This window comes from Plecotus auritus (genome assembly GCF_963455305.1).
Source record: "Plecotus auritus genome assembly, chromosome: 5".
NCBI lineage: Eukaryota > Metazoa > Chordata > Mammalia > Chiroptera > Vespertilionidae > Plecotus > Plecotus auritus.
In genome coordinates, this window is record NC_137776.1 from 121,807,202 (window position 1) to 121,826,659 (window position 19,458).

The 19,458-nt window shown below is 40.9% G+C and overlaps 1 protein-coding gene across 7 annotated transcripts in view; it reads right to left on the reverse strand.

Moving 5' to 3' along the window:
- The window catches only part of FOCAD (focadhesin), a 310,432-nt gene extending 296,582 nt beyond the window's left edge, over positions 1-13,850 (reverse strand). For all 7 annotated transcript variants that reach the window (XR_013960579.1, XR_013960580.1, XR_013960581.1 and 4 more), the window contains exon 1: positions 13,779-13,850. The gene's annotated coding sequence lies outside the window, so the exon portion shown is untranslated. The remainder of the gene's footprint in view (positions 1-13,778) is intronic.
- Positions 13,851-19,458: the final 5,608 nt, after the last annotated feature.

The window sequence follows — 19,458 nt, forward strand, 5'->3', positions numbered from 1 at the left end:
GTCAAAGATCAGGGTTCCTTCACTCAGAAGTTAAGCAGGTGGATTACCTTCAAGATGGAGTCAGCTCTGTCCTCACTTGCTCATTATAATAGCTTCAAGATTCAGATTGAGTTTATAATAAGATTATGCTATAAATCAGTATGTAAAATACTTTATTTTGACTAATAAAAATATCTCTCTTACCTGAAGTTCTCAATAAGGTATTTTGGAGAGAGGGAAGGTCAAACAGTTTAACAAAAAGGGTTGAAATTTTTCTGCCTTAGACTATTCCTTTCACATATTAACTATTTCATCTTTGCTTTGAACAAAAATGTTATGATGTACAACTCAAAGTGAAGAAGTTGCTATTAAGAATCTACTGAGCAGGCATTCTATGTAGCTGATTAGAGATTGTGATACTCTTCTTTCAAAGAATAAAAAGCCTGGATGGGAAGAACACTTTGACTAGCAGACCTCTTAAAAAGAAAAATGGATCACAAAAGGACCTGCACAAAGAGGTCAGGAATTTCCTCAGATAAGAACCCAGAATCAGTTTCAAGAGTTTTTGCATAAACATGGAAGAGATACCTAGGCCTAGAAAATGTTTGGTACCAAAAGCCTACCTTTCATTCATTCATTCATTCACCAAATATTTATTAGATGCCTACCTTGTGCCAGACACTGTTCTAAGCACTGGGGATACAGACAAAAATCCCTGGCTCTACAGACCACAGTCCTAGTAAAGGAAAGATAAGAATAAGCAAAATAGTAGATAACACAGCATTTTATAAGGTAAGTGCTAGCCCCAAAAGTAAAGCAGGAAAGGGGGTTAATATTAGAGAGAGTTCCAGTTTTAAAGAGGATGATCAGAAAAGGCTCACAGAGGTGAAACATGAGCAAAGACTTAGAGGAAATAAAGGAGTCTATAGACTCCAAGAAGAACACTGATTCTAGGCAGAAAGAACAACAGTATAAAAGCCAGAGGGAGAGTAGGCCTCGTATGACTATGAAACACAATAGAAGCTAACTGAGCAGATTTAGTTTTTGAGAGAGAGAGGAGTTGGAAATAAAGTTAGAGACACAACCAAGGGGTCAGGTCATGGCAAACCTCACAGACCTCTGCAAAGACCTCTGCAATGGTAATGGGAAGCCATTGGAGAGCTTAGGACAAAAAAGGAAGGAAATCCAACTCAAGTTTTGTTGTTTTTTGTTTATGTTCTTGTTTTTAATCTCTTTACTGCTGTTGACAATATTATAGAGGGCATTGAGAGAATAGAAGAGACCAGTTAGAAAGCTATGGTAGATTGCAAAAAAGGGCCCCCAGTTCTTCCCAATTCCCATTCGCACCTTTCTGTACAAGGTGACTTTGCTGTTCCCCTCATAAAAAGGTAGTCTATTTCCCCATCCCCTGAATCTGGGCTGTCCTCATGATCTGCTTTGATTAACAGGGGGGAAATAAAGTTGTGGGAATTCTTAGTCTAGGTCCTAAAGGCCATGCAGCTTCCACTTGCTCTCTTGCTACCATTAAACCACCAGATGAAAAAGCGTGAAATAGCTTACCAGACCACATGTAGCAGAGACAAGCATCTGATCTGCAGTTTCCAAACCTACCAATCCCCATTACTACATGAGTAAGCCCAGGCAAGACCAGTGAAAGAACTGCCCCTGCCCCCTCGCCCCCCGCCCTCTCGGGAATAGGTGGTAGCAAATAACAAATACTATTACAACATCAAGAACATAGACAAATGGGGGGCTCAGAGCAGTTGGGAATGAGGAGTACTCAGATTCTAAATGTATTTTGAAGATAACGGCTAACAGGCTTTTTCATTAGTTTGCATATGGATTATGAGAGAAAGAGTCAAGGATGACACCCAAGTTTTTGGCCTGAGTCATGGAAAGAATGGAGTCTCCATTCACTGAGATGGGGAAGACCATAGAGGCAGCAGGAATAAAAACTCCCAGCAAGCAAAAGCCCTGGTCAGGATGGCTTTACCAAACATTCAGAGAAGAACTAGCACCTGTACTCCTCAAACTATTCCAAAAAAATCCCAAAGAAAAGAACACTTCCAAGCTCTTTTTATGAGGCCAACATTATCCTAATTCTAAAACCAGATAGAGACACTACAAAGAAAGAGAATTACAAGCCAATATCCCTGATGAACTTAGATGCTAAAATCCTCAGCAAAATATTAACAAATTGGACTCAGTAATATATTAAGAAGATCACACACCATGACCAAGTAGGATTTGTTTAGGGATGGAAAGCTGATATAATATTCACAAATCAATAACCATGATACATCACTTAAATAAATTGAAAGACAAAACTCACATAATCCTATCAATAGATGCAGAAAAAGCACTCAACAAAATACAACATCCATTTTTGATAAAAACTCTCAGCAAAATGGGAATAGAGGCATCACATCCCTGCATAATAAAGGCCATATAGGGCAAACCTACAATGAACATCACACTCAATGGGCAAAAACTTAAACTATTTCCCCTAAGAACAGGAACAAGACAGGGCTGTCTGCTTTCACCACTCTTATTCAACTTAGTATTGGAAGTCCTAGCCACAGCAATCAGACAAGAATGAAACATAAAAGGCATCCAAACTGGAAAGGAGGAAGTAAAACTGTCATTATTCACAGATGACATGATATTATACATAAAAAAACCCTAAAGACTCTACCAAAAAACTACTAGATTTAATAAATGAATCCGGCAATGTAGTAGAATACAAAATTAACACCCACAATTGATGGCATTTTTATACACCAATAATGAACTCTCAGAAAGAGAAACTAAAAAAAAAAAATTAAAATTAAAAAATCCTATTTACCATTGCAACAAAAAAATTAAGATACTTAGGAACAAACTTAACCAAGGAGATAACAGACTATTACTCGCAAAACTAAAGAACATTGAAAAAAGAGAAAGAGCCCTAACTGGTTTGGCTCAGTGGATAGAGCATTGGCCTGCGGACTCAAGGGTCCCAGGTTCAATTCTGGTCAAGGGCATGTACCTTGGTTGCGGGCACATCCCCAGTGGGGGGTGTGCAGGAGGCAGCTGATTGATGTTTCTCTCTCATCGATGTTTCTAACTCTCTCTCCCTCTCCCTTCCTCTCTGTAAAAAATCAATAAAATATCTATATTTAAAAAGAAAAAGAAAAAAGAAAAAAGAGATAGAGGAAGATATAAACCAGTGGAAGAATATACAGTATTCATGGATTCATAGAATTAATATCATTAAAATGTCCATACTACCAATCTATAGATTCAATGCAATCCCTATTAATATACTGAAGGCATATTTCACAAATCTAGAACAAATACTCCAAAAATTTATATGGAACCTAAAAAGACCGCAGCAATCTTGAAAAAGAAGAACAAAGTTGGAAGGATCACAATACTGGATATCAAGCTATACTACAAGCCACTGTACTCATAACAGCCTGGTACTGGCACAAGAACAGGCATATAGACCAATGGAACAGAACAGAGAACCCAGAAATAGACCCAAGTCATTATGCTCAATTAATATTTGATAAAGGAGGTAAGAGCATACAATGGAGTAAAGACAGTCTCTTTAATAAATGGTGCTGGGAAAATTGGACAGGTATATGCAAAAATATCAAGCTGGACCACCAACGTACACCACACACAAGAATAAACTCAAAATGGATAAAAGACTTAAATTAAGTTGTGAGACCATAAAAATCCTAAAAAAAAACCATAGGTAGCAAAATCTCAGACATCTCTTGTAGCAATATGTTTGCCAATACATCTCTAAGGGCAAGGAAAAGAAAGGAGAAAATAAACAAATGGAACTACATCAAAATAAAAAGCTTCTGCACAGCAAAAGAAACTATCAACAAAATGAAAAGAGAGCCCACTGTATGGGAGAACACATTTGCCAATGATATATCTGATAAGAAGTTAATTTCCATAATATATAAGGAACTCATATAACTAAACAAAAGGAAGACAAATAATCCAATGTAAAACTGGGCAAAGGATCTAGATAGAGACTTCTACAAAGTGGACATACCAATGGCCAAGAGACATGAAAAAATGCTCAAAGTCATTAATCATCAGAGAGATGCAAATTAAAACAACAATAAGCTCTGACCAGTTCCAATCGATGTCTCTCTCCTCTCCTCTCCTCTCCTCTCCTCTCCTCTCCTCTCCTCTCCTCTCCTCTCCTCTCCTCTCCTCTCCTCTCCTCCCTTTCATTTCACTCTCTCTAAAAGTCAATGAAAAAAATATCATCAGGTGAGGATTAACAAAATTAAAAAATAAAACAACAATGAGGTATCACTTCACACCTGTCAGAATGGCTACCTTCAAGAAATCAACAAATGACAAGTGCTGGTGAGGATGTGGAGAAAAGGGAACCCTTGTGCACTGCTGGTGGGAATGCAGACTGGGGCAGCCACGGTGGAGAACAGTATGGAGTTTCCTCAAAATATTAAACATGGAACTGCCATTTGACCCAGTGATCCCACTTTTAGAAATATATCCTAAGAAACCTGAAACACCATTCAGAAAGAATATATGCACCCCTATGTTCATAGTACAATTCAGTTTAACTAAGATCTGGAAACATCCCAAGTGCCCATCAGTAGAGGAGTGGATAAAAAAAGTGGTGGTACATTTACACCATGGAATACTATGCAGCTATAAAAAAGAAGGATCTCTTACCCTGTGAGACAGTATGGAAGGACCTGAGAGTATTATGCTAAGTGAAATAAGCCAGTCAGAGAAAGACAAGTACTGCATGACCTCTCTCATATGTGGAAACTAATGAACAAAATAAACTGAAGAACAAAATAGATCCAGAGACATAGAAGCATTCAACAGACTGTCTAATCTCAGAGGGAACTCGGGGGTGGGTGGGGAGGGGAAGAGATTAACCAAAGATCTTGTATGCATATATGCATAACCCATGAACACAGACAATAGTGTAGTGAAGGCCTGGGGTAGGGGCAGGTACTGGTCAATGTGGGAAAAGGGGACATCTATAATACTTTCAACAATAAAGATAAATTTGTAAAGAAAAGAATGATCTCGCCCTAGCTGGTTTGGCTCAGTGGATAGACCATTGGTCTGCAGACTGAAGGGTCCCAGGTTCAATTCCGGTCAAGGGCATGTGCCCAGGTTGTGGGCTCAATCCCCATTAGGGGATGTGCAGGAGGCAGCCAATCAATGCTTCTCATCATTGATGTTTCTATCTCTCTCTCTCCCTCTTCCTTCCTCTCTGAAATCAATAGAGTTATATTAAGAAAAAGAAGAACGACCTTTAGACTTAGCAAAATGAAAGTCATTGTGACTCTGAGGAGAGAAATTCTTTTAGAATGATGAGGAGGAAAGCCTAATTAAATTGAATTTAAGAAAGAATAGGAGGAGCCCTGGCTGGGTAGCTCAGTTGGTTAGAGCATCATCCCCATACAACAAGGTTGCAGCTTCCATCTCCTATCACAGCATACACAAGAGACAACCAATGAATGCATAAATAAGCATAACAATAAATCGATGTCTCTGTCTGTCTCTGTGTCCCTCTGTCTCTCGCTCTCATAGATAAGTGGAAAAATAAATATCTCTCTTTCCCTTCTTCTCTAAATAAGTAAATAAATAGGAGGAAAGTAATTGGACACATAAGTATATTTTCCCATAAAAGGGGAAAAAGAAATTGTGTGGTGGCTAAGAATGAATGTGGTCAAGATGGAATAATAATTCTTTAACAGTAATTATTTTTAAGAGAGAAGGAATAACAGGAATCACAGCATATTGATGTACTAAAGGGAATAATCTCATTAGAAAATGCAATCTTACAGGGGAGAGAGATACACTGGAGCCAAATCTTTGAGTAAATGAAAGGAACAGGATCTTATGCATGAGTGGGAGTAGTCCTTAGAAACACTACTAAAACTCCAGGTCCTAAAAATAACAGGAAGGAAACCAGAGGTAAATGCAGGTACGCCCACCTCCCACATCCATGAAAACTGTCATTAGGATCAAGGCATTTTTCACACCTCTGAGCCCAGAACTGAAGATGCTCAATACAACTTTCCAGGCATCCTAACAATAGACAAGAGATGTCACATGTGATAAAAAGTATTTGTCAAAGCAGTTTGGAAGTCCAAAGGCCAAAAGAGGTTCATAAAAGAAAAGAAGAAAAAAAGCCATTGCCTCTGCTTTCTCTGACAAATAATACCCATATTCACTGGAGACATATATGTTCTTTTTAAATTCAGAAATTGTACTACACCTGTACTATAACAAAAACTATGATTTGTTGGGTAAAAGTTGACAACAGGAAGCTTCATCAAAACTTGAAATCCAAACTACTATTTGGAACTTCAAAGCCAGCTATATGCTTAAGAAAATCTTCCTTACTTACACCCAAATCTAACCTCGTTCTAACCTGCCTTCCCTACCAACCTTTTGGACTCTGAATACCATGGTCATGAACTTTTCCTATGAGATGCTCAGCTTCTTCGTTAGATGGTCCCCCTACCTCCCAGGTCTAATGGAAAGTAGACTCTCATTCTTTGGTGACTACTTCAGTGAAGGCTAATCATCCTTCCAAGCTCCATGGTCTAAAAGAATATTTCCATGCCATTTATCTCTATACTAGTGGCCTGGTGCATGAAATTTGTGCACATTAAAAGGGAATTAATTAGAGGAAATATTTTAATATTGCTATTTGCCCTTTCTCTATAATAGAAGTGTCAGAGATGAAAGAAAATTAGTAAAATGTATATGAAAATCTCCCTCCTGTCAGAGTCTGGGGCTCACTGCGGGACCTAGAGTCAAGTCCCCACCCACCACCCGCATGTGCTTTGAAAATGCAGGAGACCCGACCTGGCTGGTCCCACCCCTGTCAAGCCCTTCTGGGCTGGGGGTGGGGGGACGGCCTGAGATCCCCCCTCAAGCCCCACCAGACAGGGGCCATGGCCTGAGGTCCCCCATCAAGCCCTGTCGGGCAGGGGGCGTGGCCTGAGGTCCCCCATCAAGCCCTGCAGGGTAAGGGGCACGGCCTGAGGACCCCATCAAGCCCTGCAGGGTTGGGGGAGCAACTTGAGGTCCCTCACACCAGCCAGGCGCCATGCAGCCTCAGGTCCTTGCTGTTTGGTAGTGATGTCACAGCGTCTAGGCTAATTTGCATATTCCTCTATTATTAGATAGATCTTTGAGGGCATGTCATCTAAGTACCTTCATCTCTATTATATGTACTGATTGCTACCATATCCATGACTCTTTAAAATTCTATTTACTTAAATGTCTTAAAACAGCTTGAATAAAAAGTTTCCTCTACGCCCTCCATGTTTATGTCCTAATAGCATATACCAAAACTTGAAGGTTTGACTACATAAACCTGTTCAAGGATTATTAAATAGAGTAAAACTTAAAGTAAATTCTAAAAACAGTTAGGTCCAAAAAAAGATTTGTTAAGAGAGGAGAGAAAGGTACACCTGGACAGCCAAAAAATCACATTAACAAAACTATAATTGCAACATCCATAATCATAACATTTGCTCAAGATGCTTATCAACCAAATTAGCAAGCAGTTGCTTATCTGACAAAAAAGAGAGTAGAAGATATATTCTAATGCACTGGGAAGAGCTAGTGTTCAGTTTAGAAGCCTGGGTGGAATGCTTCATTGGTCCCCAGACAAGTGAAAAGATAAATCTTTAAATAAGTAATAATGAACAATCTATGTAGTTTGGATTCTCAACTTCCTTGGGACTAAATAAATATTTTCTTATCATGAGCAATGAAAAATTATATGGTATGTAATGTGAAACTTTTTAAAATGTCTTCAAAATATATAAAACTAAAGTAAACCCAGGCTAACTGAATGAAAGCCAATATAAATTAACGCAAGTTAAAAATCATAAATGCAATTTTATGACTTCCATTGTGACCTGGAATACGTTAAAAAATTGAGGACAGAAGTACTTGGGGGACCCAATTTATAAAAACAATAACTTGCAGTCTTAATGTTTGAAAATAAATGGGATCATCCACATTGTTTAAAAATTTCTTTCAGCCCTAGCCAGTTTGGCTCACTGGATAGAGCGTGAGCCTGTAGAATGAAGGGTTCGATTACGGTCAAGGGCAGGTACCTCGGTTGCAGGCTCATTCCAGGCCCTGGTCGGCACACCTGTGGGAGGTAACCAATAGGTATGTGTCTCTCTCACATTGATGTTTCTCTCTCTCTGTCTCTCCCCTTCCCTTCCACTATCTCTAAAATCAATGGAAAAATATCCTCAGGTGAGGATTAACAACAATAACAAAAAATTTCTTTCAAATAATTTAAATGGAAGAAAAATTGACAAGCATCCCCTGTGTTCATATCATGGACACAACCTCTGTCCAATTTATCACTAATTGTTAATCACAGACTTATATTTATATAACTACCAGAGGCCCATGCATGCCCCTTGGCCTGGCCTGCGATTGGGGCTGATCGGGCTGTCTTACCCAGTCCCAATCGGGCTGATAGGGGCTGGCCAGCCGGGGAGGGCACTGAGCATCTGCCCCCTGGTGGTCAGTGTGCATCATAGCTACCAGCTGATCATCCAGTCATAACGGCTGCTTAGGCTTTTATATATATACTAGAGGCCCAGCGCGATTGAAATCATACCAGCAGGCGCCCCGCCTCCCGCCATGCAAGGAGGCACCCTGCGGGCCACCACGGGAGTCAGGCCAGACCGGCGCCGCAGGCAGCTGGGACCCACACCTGACTGCCGCTGTGGGCGGCCAGGACCCGCGACTGACTTCCACCCCATGCCCCCCCTGCCCTCCTACCTGGGTCCACTCCGGGGCTGCCTGAGCCGGTGCGGCAGCTCGGCCAGCCCCAGGGCCCCCCCAGCCCCCTGCCTGTGTCTGCTCCGGGCCACCGGGGCTGCTGCACTGGCTTGGGCAGGCCCCCGTCTCTGTCTCTGTCTCCGTCTCTGCTCCGGGCCTCACCTGCGCGCGCAACCTCCTCCTGTCCGGTTGTCCCATTACGGTGTCCCGGTCTAATTTGTGTATTACCTCTTTATATATTAAGATATAGATACCAAATTTTATTACACTACTCATCTCTAGGTCTCTTGTACTTTTTAAAAAACAAGTGATACTTACGTGATCTCACTCACATGTGGAATCTAATGAACAAAATATACTGATGAACAAAACAGACCTAGAGACATAGAAGCATGGAACAGACTGTCGAATCTCAGAGGGAAGGCGGGGGTGGGTGGGAAGATCAACCAAAGAACTTGTATGCATGTGTGCATAACCCATGGGCACAGATGGTAGGTTGGTGAAGGCTTGGGGGCAGGGGCAGGCTGGAAGGGGTCAATGGGGGGAAAAGGGGGACATATAAAAACATATATTTTTTTAAAAAGATAAAAAACATGTGATGAAGATTTTACATCTCCTAAAGCAATATGTATTGCCCACTACTTGATCAAAGTTTAAATTATTACCCTAGGTTTCTTTTATTAGATAAACTGAGTTCATTGTTATAAACCAAGAAATACTTAAGATCAAGTTTTGATATACTAGTAGACCCACCAATAACTCTGATACTATTATTTCTTTACATTTCTTCCAAATATATTTTTTATGGTGGTCCCCCACCCCCTAAAATTTTAAACTAGAAAAGACTCCACTTGGATATACTTCCTCAGTTCTTACATTTCTCCTCAATCTTCCCATCTTGATCTGGTCCATTTCAATAACTAGAAAGGTCTAGCAAAGGCAACATTTTGAGACTGGTGTAGCCATTATGGAAAAAAAGTATGGAATTTCCTAAAAAAATTAAATATGGAACTGCCATTTGACCCAGTGATCCCACTTCCAGGAATATATCCTAAGAAACCCAAAACACCAGTCAGAAAGAATGTATGCACTCCAATGTTCATAGCAACACAATTTACAATAGTTAAGATCTGGAAACATCCCAAGTGCCCATCAGTTAATGAGTGGATAAAAAAGCTGTGGTACATTTACACCATGGAATGCTATGCAGCAGTAAGAAAGAAGGATCTCTTACCCTTTGAGATAGCATTGAGGGACCTAGAGAGTAGTGAAATAAGCCAGTCAGAGAAAGACAAGTATCACCTGTTCTCACTCATATGTGGAATCTGATGAATAAAATAAACTGATGAACAAAATAGATCCAGAGACACAGAAACACGGAGCAGACTGAGGAATCTCAGAGAGAAGGCAAGGGAGGGTGGATGGGTGAGACGAGATCAACCAAGACCTTGTATGCATATATGCATAACCCAATGGTGTGGTGAAGGCCTGGGGCAGGGGGTAGGGGGTGGGAGTGGGCTAGAAGAGTTCAATGGGGGGGGGGGGGGGAGAAGGGACATATGTAATACTTTCAACAATAAAGATTTAATTTTTTTAAAAAAAAGAAAAATTTTGAAAAGTTGTATTTTCTTGCTATGGCTGGGTGGCTCAGTTGGTTGGAATACCATCCTGTACACCAAAGGGTTTCAGGTTTGATCCCTGGTCAGGGCATGTATTGGAGGTATCTGATGGATGTTTTTCTCTCTTTTCCTCCCTCTTCCTCTATATCTAAAAATCAATGAAAACATATCCTTGGGTGAAGATTAAAAAAAAAAAAAGTTGGCCCAGCTGGCATGGTTCAGTAGTTGAGCATTGACCTATGAACCAGAAGGTCATGGTTCAATGCCCAATTAGGGCACATGCCCAGGTTGTAGGCTCAACTCCCACAACCTGGGCATGTGCCCTAATTGGACATTCTCTCTCATCATTGATGTTTCTATCTTTCTATCCCTCTCCCTTCTCTCTGAAATCCATAAAAACATTTTTTAACAAAAAGTTGTATTTTCTTGAATTTTCCATGACTTTAATAGTGATGTAAACAAATAATTCAACTAATGGTTTGTAGACAATATCTAAAAAGTATCACAAGACTATGAATATTATGTTTCAGGGGAACTATCTTCTTTATATATAAAAGGCTAATATGCTAAGTATCCGACCGTCCGACTGGTCGCTATGACGCGCACTGACCATCAGGCGGCAAATGCTCAGTGCAGAAGCTGCCGTGATGCTCACTGGCCATTTACAGAGAAACAGCACCGCAGACCTGGCACCAACAAACCAACACTCGACTTCCCCCAGGTGGGACACAGGCCCCGCCATCACCCCAGAGTGACAGCCCACCAAATCACAGCCGACGCTACTGAGACCCCATGGTGCAAAATGCGGCCCACAGCCCAGCCCAGCCCAGAAATGGTCGCTGTGGCGCTAGGTAATGACATCACGTAGCAACGCCTGGCTTCCTCTCCCTAGTGACTAGCCTCCTTGGAGTTTCTTCAGTCCAGGAACATGACTTGCTTTATAGCCAGGTGGAAACATTTTACACTTTAACCAAATGTCTGTGAAGCATTTTCCCATGCCTAATCTCATTTGATCCTCACAGAAGCCCTGGAGGAGGTACATAGGAGACTTGGTAGAATCCTATTTTATTTCCATTAGCTGGAAAACAGAGATATAGAAAGTTTAAAAACGTGACCAGACTGAAAAGAAGTAAGAAATGGTGAACCTTGAAAATGACTTCAGGCTTTCTCACTGCGCAGAATATAGTCAAACAGTGCTGCAGTTAAATATTTTACCCTTTGTTCTCCCTGCGTGATCTATAATAATAATCTGCCTCATGTTGATATTTACTGCTGTGTTGCTGACAATTACCTGAAAGAGAAGTTGGGGTGCTTCACTGGACTGGAAAAAGTTTAGCTAATCAGAAAGCAGGTCTAATTAAGCAAGTTTATTCTATATCTATAAAAGGCTAAGTTGACTCGCACATGCGTGATACATATAAAGTTCTCACTGGCACCAATCGCACATGTGTGTTTCAATCGGTCACTGTCAATGGTGAATTTGGTTGACACTTCTATTATAGAGAAAGGTGAATAGTGATGTTAAAATATTCCTTCTAATTCATTTCCTTTCAATGTGCATGAATTTGTGCAACGGGCCACTAGTTTTAGATATCATTTTACTCCTGCAGGAAGGCCAAGAGACGTACTTATGAGTACAGTACCATCAATCAATCAATAAATGAAAAACTATTGTTACATCTTTATGGATATTTTTATTCTCAAACTAATGATTTATTACCTTTTGGTTATCAATTCTCTACTGGAAGCAGCAATCAATTAAAATATAGTAAATTTTAGATTGATAAAATAATGGTTAACATATCCACATATTGATAGATATTAGCCAGGTAATGGTAACTACCTAACATTAACCAAGTAAGCAAATAGCCAAGACAGAGGTTTTAGATACCACTTATCTATAAGAGGGAGTAAAATTGCTTTGAAAATTGTACTCATATCCAATTGTTTTTATATCATACTACTATATGTTACATTTAAAAGCTTCTGATTATTACATTTCAAAATTCAGATGAGTCATAGTGCTTTGTATACAGGAGTTGGATGTGAATCAAAATTAAAAACATACACTTGCTTGATAGTCAGAAACTGAATGTGAACAAATTCAAAAAATTTAAAACTTAAGCATAAAATACACCCTGTGTTTTTAAAATGGTCAATTCTGTTAACACAATAAACATGCCATTTGCCCCTCCTATCGTTAAACATCTCAAAATTACAAAATATTTCAAACCCATCCTCCTCACTTTACAGATAGACCTTCAGACCTAGGGGTCTTTAGTGATACAGTTAGCAAGATTAGGGCTCTGGGCCATCATGTTCTGAGGCTTACTAGCGGAGAAAGTAAAGAAAGCAAGGAAGTACCAGAAGGGCTCTATCTTATGATATAGGATCATAAGCTTCTGTTCCTAAATCTAGAACCTGAAATTGAACCACCAACAAAAATTCCATCTCAAATCTAGAAAGTAAAACTGGCAGATAAACTGATAGAAAAGGCAGGAATGCCTATTTGTAGATTAAGACCCTGACCATCAAGGCAGCCATCAAAAAGGTGTGTTCAATGGATGAAGATTGCATGATACTTTATAGGATGACTTCACTGATTTTAGAAGCTAAACTAAGCGATCAGGATGTCACAGCTGAAATTAAAACTCACGGGGAGTAGGTGCAACATAAGTGCAAGTCTCTGTAAATCTTCGCATAGCTTTTGCAGACATTTCAAAACATACATGTAGGTGCTATTATGTACATACAGACACATACTATTTCTTTGGGTAATTCCCACAGTGAGGACCAGAGAACCAGGAGATCTGAAAACAGGCCCTACTAACCCATAAACCTTTGCACTAAAGTGGACAGGATCTGAGTGAGTCACTAGCAATGAGGAGACAGTCACTCCGTGCCAGACAACACATGGACAGAATCCCCTGCACTGCCCTGGACTTGGGAACCGGTGGCAGAGTGCGATGACTGCAATCTACTGCAGGTGAGTATGCAAGGATCACATGATCAGTTTCCGAGTCAGGATCCCACTGACCCCACCGCAGGCACCAGAGCCGGCCCCACCCAGGCATCATCGAGCTCTCTAACGAGGAAGGCCTAGTCCCCGCGAAGTGCAGAATCCAGAAAAGACAAGACGAGGGCAAACGGCAAGACCTGTCCCCTGCAGGCCGCCCCACGCCGCGACACGGCCCTGCGGCCACATGCTCCACTGCCCCATCTCCCTGCAGAGCCCCAGGCCCGCAAGGCCTCGGCCGCCCTGCACGCAAGCTGAGATAAGCCACAGACGGGTGCGATCCGGCGGCGTCCGATCACGGGCAGCGGCCGACTGTCCGCCGCCAGCCACCACGCATCGCTTACCTCTCTTTTGCCACAAGCTCAGCCCCAAGCCCGCAGCCTAACGTGGCCCACCCCGCCGGCTCCAAAGCCCGGAGGCGTGGTCTACAAGGCGATAGCCAATGGACTGCTGACTGAGAGGGCCTGCCCCGCCTCCCCCAGCTTCGGCCCGCCCTCCCTCGCTAGTGCGCACGCGTGTCCGAGGCCCAGGCAGAGCTCAGCGTAGGTTTGGTGGCGTAGGAGGCAGAGCCTGGCTCAGCAGCCAGCCCAGCAGGGAGGGCCTCGCGCAGGTGCAGGCTGTGAGGAGTTAGCCCCAGGGGAAGCAGATTAGGAGAACCTGTCTGGAGAGGCCACTGCAGCGCGTCTGGTGTTCCTGTTGGCAGCCCAGACACGATGTAGCTTTTGGTAGCGATTTAGGATTTGGCAATTTTGTTTCCCAGGGGAAAAAACAGTACCAATAGCTTTAGGATTCAGAAAATTTATTCAAGATAAAAGTCTTGCCACTCAGTTTTTCCCCTTGTAGCTGTTGCTTGGCCAATACACAACACTGCGGCTTCTGAAGCTAACTGTGTAAACGAAAAGGGGCGACAGAGTAGACTGGACAAGTTTAGGGACTTCTTGGTGGGCCTGACAAGCCCAGAGACTGAAAGTAACTGCAGAGCGTTGTCTTAGCTTAAATTCCTAACTGGGCAGATCATGGTGGGAAGTCAACATTACAGGCCTATAGCTTCCGTCGCAAAGATTAATCTTTACTTTAAGTGAGCCCTGCCCATGGTTCTTATGCATCTAGTATAATATACCTTTGAAATATCAGAGTAATTTTCTTTTCTAGACCCTTGAAGGCACAGCTGGCACAAGACCAACAAAGCAGGAGACCACAAAACTCCTCATTGTTATTTTGTTGCCTACATACCATCTTTATGTACTATAAATGTTAAATATTAACTATCCTGTACCCACCAATTTCAAAGAAGCATGTATCCTTCCATTTTCCTTAAAAGCCAATCCTAGAGGTTAACCCCATTTTGCTTTTTCCTACCTTCTTAATCTACCACCAACAAATTTCATGTAACCTTTCTTACACTTTCTCCTTTGATTCTAAATGTATAAAATAAGCTGCAAAACTGCTATTCTTTGGAACATTTTCTCAATCCATTGAGATTTTGCTTCTGGGCATGTCCTCAAAACTTTGGCTCAAATAAATTCTTATAAAGCTTTCTAAAGGTTTGGGCATTCTTTCATTAACAAGTGATATATCCATATCCACTTGTTGGAGAGTCATAAAGGTTGTTCTAGTCCAGACATTTTTGTTGATTTAATCTGGGGAGAACTGGCACTCATAATTTTTACTATTATTGTTATGATTTTTCTCTAATACTTAATGAGCATACATTTTCATAGGAAGGCTGTAACACATTCAGCACAATAGAACAGAAGCTAGGAGACAGCAGAAAAAAAGGAGAAGAGATAATGGAATTCTGCTTGTGGACAATAAAAGTGGAAATTAGATACAAACAAAAGAATTAAGACAAATTGCTCTAGTGAACCTGACTTACCCAGCAGTTTCTAAATCCTGGTGCACCTTTACAAGTATTTGGGGAGCTTTAAAAAAAAAAATACCAGATTCTGGGTCCCCATCTCTAGAGGTTCTGATTTAATAGCTCTGATGTGGGGCTTTAGCATTGGTATTGTCCTAAGTTTCCAAAGTCATTTAAATGTACTGACAAGAAGTTTGGCTTCTTATTTCTCGAAAGGATTTGGTTCTCTAACTCCACGTGTGAAAAATAATTATGTACCAAGGACCATCTTCAGTTCTCTCTAAAATTTATTATGCACTCATTCTGTAAGAATTTATCTAAATTAATTTTGAACCTACCCTTTGAGAGAAAGAAATTTTATAAGATTTATAACTGACTTCTTAATTTTATGGATTTGGATGATAATTCCTTTTGGCTTTAATAATCCAAAAGCACTAGCACTTCCTTTAGGACCTTTTTAATTCTTAAAAAAAATTATTTTTCTAGTCCCATACTTCTTGAGATACATTAATCAAAATTATAATTGAACACTTAATGATATGAGCAGTACTGTTCTACATATATCAACTCATTTAATCCACACAATAACTTCATGGGGCAGATAAAATAATTAACACATTTTATAAATAAGGAACTTTAGGCATAGAAGGTGACGCACCTTGACCAAAAACATGCACCCATCTAGTGGCAAAGCCAGAATTTGAATCCAGGCACGCTGGCTCTCAGTAAGTAAATGCACTGCCTTGCTTATAGACAGGCTGGTTTTAGGAGTGTTTGGGTAAATACCCATTTAAAGAGTGATGGTGAAAACAAGTGTTGTTGAGGGTGTGGAGAAAAAGGAACCCTCATGCATTGTTGGTGGGATTGCAAATTGGTTCAGCCACTATGGAAAAAAGTATGGAGGTTCCTCAAAAAATTAAAAATAGAACTACCTATGACCCAGCAATTCCACTTTTGTATATTTATCTGAAGAAACCCAAAACACTAATTTGAAAACATATATGCACCCCTATGTTCACTGCAGCATATTGAATTATAAATTCTAATAACAATATATGGAGCCAGGTGGGTACTAGACTTACGGAGGGTGGGGGTGAGAGGTCACTGTAAATTACACAAATGTCTAACCACTATGTTGTACACCTGAAACAAATATAAAATAATATTGAATATCAACTGTAATTGAAAAATTTTAAAAAGAAAAGAAAAACTATTTTTAAAAATAAGAATGATGGTGATTTTTGAGGTATACCATAGATTCAGGTTTAGAAGAGGCCTAAGGGATTTAGGCTTTTAAACCTAGAGCCTAGAATGGACTTGCCTGATTTGCTGCAGATCTTGGGCTAGGCTGGAAATGCAAGGGTTCACCACCTTCTGGGTTATACTCAGCCTAATTCTGGGATATACTCCTTCCATGCATGACTGTAGTTCAGCAGGGATCATTTCACCTTCTAATTGAATTAATCTATTGCTATATCAGGCTAGATGTGAGAGATATGAAGCCTCAAGGAACAAGATCATACTGAAGACCAAGTTAGTAGCCACCAGATTTATCTGGACAAGAGTTGAAGTACAGACTTTTAAAACCAGAAAGGTTCTCAGAAGCTGCAAGTCCAAGAAAAAGTTTTCACTGACAAGAGGTAAAGTTTTTTAATAAATAAATAAATAAATAAATAAATAAATAAATAAATAGTTTCAATCAAGATGGCAGCTCAGGTAAAGGCAATACTCAGAACCTCCCACAAACACATCAAAATTACAACTAAACTACAGAACATCCATCATTCAGAACCACCTGAAATATAGCTGAGTGGAAGTCCTACAACTAGAGATTTAAAGAAGAAGCCACATTGAGGCTGATAGGAGGGATAGAGACACAAAAGGGCTAGTCCCACACCCACATGTGGTGGATAAAAATCGAGTGGGATATCTCCACTACAGAGGTCCCCCCTGAGAAGTGAGGGTTTCCAGCCCCACACCAGGCATCCCAGCCCAAGTTTCCAGTGCCAGGAAGAGAAGTCCCCATAATGTGTGGCTATAAGTGGAGGGCTATTGGAGTCCCAGGCAGTTTCTCTTAAAGGGACCATGCACAACCTTACTCAGACTTATTTCCTCTGAGCTCCAGTGCTGAGGCAGCAGTTTAAAAGGCACAGGGACATTTGGTGAGGAGCTGAATTATTTACCATCAGGGTGAGAGTGGTGGTGGGACAGGGGATAGCTTTCTGACAAACCAAAAATGGTGGCAGAGGCTATTGCTCTATTTTTAGAGACCCTTCCTCACACACACACACACACACACACACACACACACGCACACGCACACACACACACACACACACACACACACACACACAGAGCTGGCAGATTGGTGCCATATCTGAGTATCCATCAACCTGGATCACACCGTTTGCCCCATGGTGGTGATTCTTTGAGTCCCCACTCCACCCAACTTGGGGGCCACCCAAGCAGTTTCCAGTGGTTTTTCCATACAAATAACCTGTCTTGGCTCACGTTTTATACTGTTCTAAAATTTCTCAAACAAGCAGCATCTGGTCTGTGCTTCTCAGTAAGTGGCCCCAGACCTGGTACTAACAGCAGCCAGCCTCAGTCCACAGCTTGGCCTCTCCCAGGAACCTCTAAGCTCAACATGCAGGTCACTCTGCAGCTTCAGGTTGGGAGGCAGGGCACAGACAGTGGCTGACTTTGGCCTCCAGGGAGGCCCCGAGTCAGTGCATCCAGTAGACATCTTCAGACCATGCCAGATTGCAACAAAACCACCTCCAAAAGTAACACATTCAAGGGACATAGCAGCGCCAAAGGCCTGCTCCATGGTGTCTGCCCCTACATAGCAGCTCTGATATAGTGGCAGCTGTTCCTTGTCACAGATCAACCTTGTGATCAATCCCTCCTAGTGACATGTCAATAGCAATCAGTACTCAACTACAACATGACAGTGGACACAGCCCATGTGGGGGAGGGGGGTTCTATCTCATAGAAAGAAGAAAAAAGAATTTTAAAAAATGAGGATACTTTAAGGAGCCTCTGGACAACTTCAAGCATACTAATATCATGAAGGCACTGGAAGGAGAAGAGAGAGCTCAAGAAATTGAATACCTATTTGAAAAAATAATGATAGAAAACTGCCCTAACCTGGTGTAGGAAATAGACAGATAAGTTCAGAAAGCACAGAGTTCCAAACAAGATGAACCCATAGAGGCCCACACCAAGATGCATCATAATTAAAATGTCAAAGGTCAAAGACAAAGACAGCATCTTAAAAGAAACAAGAGAAAATCAGTTTGTTACTTACAAGGGAGCTCCCATAGATTGTCAGTTGATTTCTGATCAGAAATTTTGCAGTCCAGAAGGGATTGGCAAGAAACATTCAAAGTGATGAAAATCAAAGACCTACAACCAAGATTATTCTACCTAGCACAGCTATCATTTAGAATCAAAGGATAGATTGAGTTTCCCAGACATGAAAAAGCTAAAGGAGTTCATCACTACCAAACCAGTATACAAGAAATGTTATAGGGTCTTATTTAAGAAAGAGAAGAGAAAAAAGATAAAAATATGAATAATAAAATGGCAATAAATATATATCTATCAGTGATTACTTTAAATGGAAATGAATTAAGTGGTCCAATCAAAAGACATATGGTGATTTAACAGATAATTAAACAAGACCCATATATATGTTGTGTACAGAGACTCACTTCAGATTGAAAGACACAGAGACTGAAATGTGGAAATGGAAACAAAACTAAACAAAAATGCTGGGGTAACAATACTTACGGTAGACAAAATAGACTTTAAAGCAAAGGCTATCACAAGAGATAAAGAAGGATCCAGTAACTCCATTTCTGAGTATTATTCTGAAGAAATCCCAAACAGTAAATTGATAAGACATATACTTCCATATGTTTATTGCGACATTATTTGCAATAGCCAGCCAACCTAAATCTCCATCAATAGATGAATGGGTATGCCCTGGCCAGTGTGGTTCAGTTGGTTGGAGCATCATCCTATACACCAAAAGGTAGTGGTTGAGGCATATACCCAGGTTTCAGGTTCGATCCCTGGTTGGGGTGCATGTGGAAGGCAACCAATGTTTCTCTTTCACATTGATATTTCTCTCTCCCTCACTCTCCCCTCTACCTCTCTCT